This window comes from Myxine glutinosa, chromosome 1, assembly GCF_964187855.1.
Source record: "Myxine glutinosa chromosome 1, kmMyxGlut1.1, whole genome shotgun sequence".
In the NCBI taxonomy this organism is placed as follows: domain Eukaryota; kingdom Metazoa; phylum Chordata; class Myxini; order Myxiniformes; family Myxinidae; genus Myxine; species Myxine glutinosa.
In genome coordinates, this window is record NC_136261.1 from 173,542,530 (window position 1) to 173,549,901 (window position 7,372).

A 7,372-nucleotide genomic window follows, 5' to 3' on the forward strand; every position below is an offset into this window, starting at 1 on the left:
GCTCACTTTTATTATTATTATTTTTTTATACAGAATCGAGGTTCGTGTAAGAGCTAACACATTAAAAATGAAAACATGCACAGACACATAAAACATACAATGAAGTGAGTGGGAGACAAGAGGGGGAGAGAGAGGGAACCACACAAGCACAACAACAGTAGAGAACAAGGACGTCGGTAGATCTGTGGGAGGGAGAGGGCTGGGGAGGACGGAGCAGATGGGGTACACGGTATAAAGCAAATGAACACTACTCGGAATTTCAGGAAAGAAGTTGGGGATTGAAAGAGGTGGATCTGGGGTGTTTTAACTGGGGTAGAAAAGATCAAGGTTTTGGATGAGGGAAGACAAGAGATGGGGGTTAACAGCTGTTTTAAAAACCTGGAGGGAGGAGAGGGATTGAGGAGAGTGAGGGAGTTTGTTCCAGAGGCGGGAGAAAAGAGGAATGAAACACTTGAAACAGTGAAGGTGAGCAAAGAGTCTTGATTTTGGCAGTTTCACCAGAAGAGGGTTGCTGGCAAATCTTGTGCATCCTGCAGGAATATTTGGGGGACAGAGCACAGACAGAGCAGGGGGAGCAAGGCCGGAGAGGAGTCGGTAGAAGACAGAAAGACCACCAACGTGCCTGTGGTGAGAGAGAGAAAGGCCCTCAGAATCAGCTTCATCGCGGGAGATTCCAATGATTCTGAGTGTTTTGGTTTCAACCGCATGAAGCCGAGCTAGGTGTGAGGCAGGAGCACCGGCCCAGAGGGGAGAGCAGTGTTCCATTGAGCTGCGGATGAAAGCCTTGTATGTGGTGAGGAGCTCAGAAGTGCCCAGAAAGGACTTCGCACGACGGAGGATGCCCAGATGGCGACTGGATTTGGAGGCCAGCTTGGAAATGTGGTTTTCCCAGGAGAGATCATTGCGGATAGTGAGACCCAAAAGCTAGAGTGACAGAACTTCTTCAAGAGGATTGTTCAGAAAGTAGATGGGAGGGTTGCCCAGACAGTCTTTTCGGAGAGACAAAGTGAGAGTGTGAGATTTGTCAGGATTGAAAGACATGTTCCACTTGTTTGACGAGTTTGTGATTTTGTCCAGGTTTGCAGAGAGTGAGGGGGCTGCAGACTGCCGATCTGAGGGATGAGGAATGGAGCGACAGAGAGTAGAGTCATCAGCAAAGAGATAGAGAGGATTTTCCAGAGAGTTGGAGAGATCATTAATAAAGACCAGAAAAAGCACAGGGCCCAGAACACTACCTTGAGGAACTCCAGCCTGAACAGGAATGGGAGATGAGAGAATTCCATTCAGGGCCACACGTTCACTGTGACCGGTGACGATGTCCGCAAGCCATGCGTGGAGGTTTCCATGGATACCATAAGAGGAGAGTTTGGTGAGCAGGGCGAGGTGCCAGATCATATCGAAGGCACATGAAATGTCAAGAGAGACAGCTCTGATTTCCTGTTTAGCATTGACAACACTTACTAAATAAGCTTTCAGTATTTCAGTTATGTCAGCTGCTACTTCCATGAAAGTATCTGCACAGGATGATGATCTTTGCGTTGTAGTTAACACTAAAATATTACATCAGTGGATAATTGTTTTGTGTTGAATGAAATGAGTCACTGAAGTTGTTTAGCAAGGGTTATTTAACAAGAATTATTTAACAATTTTTTTTTTTTTTTTTTTTTTTTTGTATACTGAATCGAGGCTCGTGAAAGAGCTAACATTTATTTCACAAACAAATCAACCAGACAAACAAAATATACAAAAGAGGGAGCTGAAGCCAAGATGGGGAGAGAAGGGGAAGCACACAACCACAACATTTAAGAGCAGGGAGAAGTGTGGGAGGGAGAGGGCTTGGGGGCAGGAGGCGGGGGAAGGGGAGGGGGGGGGGGGAGAGGTATAAAACACATGGGGACCGAAATTAGCGTGGGTAGAAAAGATCAAGGTTTTGGATGGGGGAGGATAAGAGATGGTGGTGAACAGCTGTTTTAAAGACCTGGAGGGTAGAGTGGGATTGAAGAGAGTGAGGGAGTTTGTTCCAGAGGCGGGATAAAAGAGGAATGAAGGAGTGAAGGTGAGCAGAAAGTCTTGATTTTGGCAGTTTAACCATAAGAGGGTTGCAGGCAGATCTTGTGCGACCTGTAGGAATATTTGGGGGACAGAGCCCAGAGAGGGCTGGGGGGGCAAGGCCAGAGAGGAGTCGGTAGAAGACGGAAAGACCACCAACCTGCCTGCGGTGAGTGAGTGAAAGGCCCTTGGAGTTAGCTTCATCGCGGGAGATTCCAATGATTCTGAACGCTTTGGTTTCAACAGCGTGAAGACGGGCTAGGTGTGAGGCAGGAGCACCAGACCAGAGGGGAGAGCAGTATTCCATAGAGCTGCGGATGAAAGCCTTGTATGTGGTGAGGAGCTCAGGTGTGTCAAGGAAGGACTTCACACGACGGAGGATGCCCAGTCGGTGACTGGCTTTGGAGGCCAGATTTGAAATGTGGTTTTCCCAGGAAAGATCATGGCAAATAGTGAGACCCAAAAGCTTGAGTGACAGAACTTCTTGGAGAGGATTATTCAGAAAGTGGATGGGAGGGTTTTCCAGTCGGTCTTTTCGGAGAGACATCGTAAGAGTGTGAGATTTATCAGGATTGAAAGACATGTTCCATTTGTTTGCCCAGTCTGTGATTTTGTCCAGGTCTGTGGAGAGTGAGGATGCTGCAGTCTGCTGATCTGAGGGATGAGGAATGGAGCGACAGAGAGTAGAGTCGTCAGCAAAGAGATAGAGAGGATTTTCAAGAAAGTCAGAGAGATCATTGACGAAGACCAGGAAAAGCACAGGGCCCAGAACACTACCTTGGGGAACTCCAGCCTGAACAGGAAGAGGAGATGAGAGAAACCCATTCAGGGCCACACGTTGACTACGACCAGAGAGGAAGCCCGCCAGCCATGCGTGGAGATTTCCATGGATACCAAAGGAGGAGAGTTTGGTGAGCAGAGCAGGGTGCCAGACCGGATCGAAGGCACGTGAAATGTCAAGGGAGACAGCTCTAATTTCCTGTTTGGCGTTGAGGACCTCCATCCATTGTTGAGAAAGCAGAAGCAGCATGTCCAGAGTAGAGTGACCAGGTCTGAAACCAAATTGATGATCAGAGATCAAGCCATTGGAGAAGAGGAAAGATTTCATATCTGAAGCAATGATGGATTCCATGACTTTGCTGATATTTGGGAGAAGGCTGATTGGTCTGTAGTTGCTGGGATCTGTTTTTGCACCTTTTTTGTGCAAAGCGGTGATGTTGGCTGATCACAATTTCGGTCTTCGAGGCCGGCCGATAGGCACAGTGTGACCGGAAGGGACGAGGTTCTCCTGACCACGTGGCCCTCGACTTGGTGGGGTTTGTCCGCACAATGTGGGCGCTTTCAGGATGAACTTTAGCCGGGGAGCGTTTTGGCGCCCCGGTCTGATACTGCCGCCCACGCGCAGAACAACTTGTGAGTGCACGTGGGTCCCGGCGGTCCCACTGGCCTAGCGCTACCATGTTTAGACAGCGAACTCCGTCCCCGGGCACCACGTCTGATTCTCTTATTCAGTGAGACATTGCGACGTGGGCACGGTAGGACACCCGCGGAGCCCCGGCGGACCGGGGACGCGCGAGCCTAGGCGTTAGCATGCTATGGCGGAATCAACGGCTTCGGCCACGGCTGGGCCGATATTCGGCCCGGTCGCACCGGAAATGGACTGGTTCGACGCCCGCGCTGGAGAGGTCGCGGGCGACTGAGATGTATTAACAAATTAATTAATTAATTTGAGACGTCCGATTTCTAGTGTTTGGAAATTTGGAAGAGCTTGACCCTAGCCTTTCCCTTGCGAGGGCAAGGAGGAACTTAACGCTTGACACTTAAGCTTAGTTTGAAGTGCACCCTGCCAGCGCTCACGGTGGGACGGCAGGGCAACCAGAAGGGACGAGGTTCTCCTGACCACGTGGCCCTCGATCTGGGAAGCGAGAGGCGTTCCATTAGTGGACGCGCCCCTCACGCCCGACTTTTGGGCGGCCCCGGCAGGCCGTTTGTTTTGACGTTCCGTGACAGGCCCCGCACCCCCACCTCCGGGCCGACCGGAATGAATCCCGGTGTCCCGATCCGAACCTTCAGAGCGGGCCGGCTGGGGAGTGCCTGGCACCCCGTACCTGCACTTTCCGTCCCTGCGGTCCCAAATACCGGAACCACCCGAATACCACTTTATTCGACAAAATGAGGTGCGGCCTACATCTAGGCAAGGCCGCGTGACGTCATCGCACTTTCACCTTAAAAGACTTATTTGATATAAGTTAATATTTTGATATAAGCCTTAGAAAACCAACCCTATAGAAGTCAAATGGTCCAATAAAGGGTGATGGGAGGGTGATGGCAGGGTGATGGCAGGGTGATGGCAGGGTGATGGGAGGGTGATGGCAGGGTGATGGGAGGGTGGTGGGAGGGTGGTGGGAGGGTGATGGCAGGGTGATGGGAGGGTGATGGGAGGGTGATGGCAAGGTGATGGGAGGGTGATGGCAGGGTGATGGCAGGGTGATGGCAGGGTGATGGGGGAGGGTGATGGGGGAAGGTGATGGGGGAGGGTGATGGGAGGGTGATGGGGGAGGGTGATGGGAGGGGTGATGGGAGGGTGATGGGGGAGGGTGATGGGAGGGGTGTGGGAGGGTGATGGCAGGGTGATGGCAGGGTGATGGTTAACGAGTGTTATTTAAGAAGGGTTATTTAACAAGGGTTATTTAACAAGGGTTATTAAACAAGGGTTATTAAACAAGGGTTATTAAACAAGGGTTATTTAACAAGGGTTATTTAACAAGGGTTATTTAACAAGGGTTATTTAACAAGGGTTGTATATCAAGGGTTATTTAACAAGGGTTGTTTAACAAGGGTTATTTAACAAGGGTTGTTTAACAAGGGTTATTTAACAAGGGTTATTTAACAAGGGTTATTTAACAAGGGTTGTATATCGAGGGTTGTTTAACAAGGGTTGTTTAACAAGGGTTGTTTAACAAGGGTTGTTTAACAAGGGTTTTTTTTAACAAGGGTTGTTTAAGAAGTGTTATTTAACAAGGGGTTGTGGAACAAGGGTCGTTCTTCGACACTGCACATTTCGTCATCCTCTTTCCCTTTATTCTCCTGCCCCAAAAGTGGTAATTCCAAATGTTGTTCTTTTTGAAGAATGATGTAATAATTGAAGCAATATTGAGGTGTGATTGTTTTGGTGTGGTTGTGTCTCACAATGATGATCCTCATGGGTTGTAAATATGAATAAGCTTGTGAATGTTGAGAGGTTTGGAAATAAGGAGCTACATTTTGTTACATGTTCAGGATCAGAGACAGGAATGCTCTGCATTAAATATTGCTTTAAAATTAACTTTAAACAAGAAAGAGCAATCAGAGACTGCAAACCCTCGCCAGGATGTATTTTCAGTGGTTGTTAAGGCTTTTGTGTTAAAACAAATATGGCGGCCGAACCACGTGACCGATGACGTCATCATTTTTTTTTTTTCCTAAACTAATTTATTCCTAGATTATGCTCAAGAAATTTAATCTTCATCGAATGAAGTTTTGTACTTGTCGAATTATGACATCATAATGGAGGCACCTATGACATCATCATTAACATATTTTATTCCCTATGGAGAGTTCTTTACAATGAGCCATGTCTCAATTTTCTTTTCTATTCAGCGCTTTCGGAGATATAGAGGTGCAAAGATTTTCGATTTTCTAAGATGGCGGCCGAACAACGTGACCTATGACGTCGTAATTATCATTAAAAAATTCTACAGGTGTAGTTGCACCTATGGTGAAAATTTCCTGTCAATCGGACCAACGGTTGCAGAGACAAATCATATTTATTCGGTGTGGACAAACAGACAAACAAACAAACAGACGGACTCAAATGCAATACCCTCTTCTCTAGCGAGGGTAATTATCATGATGTACAAATGGTACGATTTTGAACTTTGTGCAACCAGTGGTTTGGTAGGAGATGCACAACTCATACATCATGCACAACAATACACAGACATTGGATCTTATATATATATATATATATATTAGAATGGTGTTTTACAGTGCATTCAGAAAGTATTCAGACCCCTTCACTTTTTTCACATTTTGTTATGTTGCAGCCTTATGCTGAAATCGTTTAAATTCATTTTTTTCCCTCATCAATCTACACTCAATACCCCCATAATGACGAAGAGAAAACAGGATTTTAGAAAGTTTTGCAAATTTATTAAAAAGAAAAAACTGAAATATCACATTGACATACGTATTTAGACCCTCAACTCAGAACTTAGTTGAAGCACCTTTGGCGGCGATTACAGCCTCGAGTCTTCTTGGGTATGACGTGACATGCTTTGCACACCTGGATTTGGGGATTTTCTGCCATTCTTCTCTGCAGATCCTCTCAAGCTCTGTCAGGTTGGATGGGGACCGTCGGTGGACAGCTATTTTCAGGTCTCTCCAGAGATGTTGGGTTGGGTTCATGTCAGGGCTCTGGCTGGGCCACTCATGGACCTTCACAGAGTTGTCCCTAAGCCACTCCTGCGTTGTCTTGGCTGTGTGCTTCGGGTCATTGTCCTGTTGGAAGGTGAACCTTCGGGCCAGTCTGAGGTCCTGAGCGCTCTGTTTCAGGTTTTTTATTAAGGATACCTCTGTACTTTGCTCCGTTCATTGTTCCCTCAACCCTGACCAGTCCCCCAGTCCCTGCTGCTGAAAAACACCCCCACAGCATGATGCGCCACCACCATGCTTCAGCGTTGGGATGGTATTGGGTAGGTGATGAGCGGTGCCTGGTTTCCTCCAGACATGACGCTCAGAATTGAGGCCAAACAGTTCAATCTTGGTTCCATCAGACCACAGAATCTTGTTTCTTACACTCTGAGAGTCCTTTTGGTGCTTTTTAGCAAACTCCAAGCAGGCTTTCATGTGTCTTTCACTGAGGAGAGGCTTCCGTCTGGCCACTCTGCCATAAAGCCCTGATCGGTGGAGTGTTGCAGTGATGGTTGTCCTTCTGGAAGTTTCTCCCATCTCCACACAGGATCTCTGGAGCTCAGCCAGAGTGACCATCCGGTTCTTGGTCACCTCTCTTACCAAGGCCCTTCTCCCCCGATTGCTCAGTTTGGCCAGGCGGCCAGCTCTAGGAAGAGTCCTGGTTGTTCCAAACTTCTTCCATTTAAGAATTATGGAGGCCACTGTGTTCTTGGGAACCTTCAATGCAGCAGAATCTTTTTTGTAGGCTTCCCCAAATCTGTGCCTCGACACAATCCTGTCTCTGAGCTCTGCAGGCAGTTCCTTCGACCTCATGGCTTGGTTTTTGCTCTGATGTGCATTGTCAGCTGTGAGACCTTATATGGACAGGTGT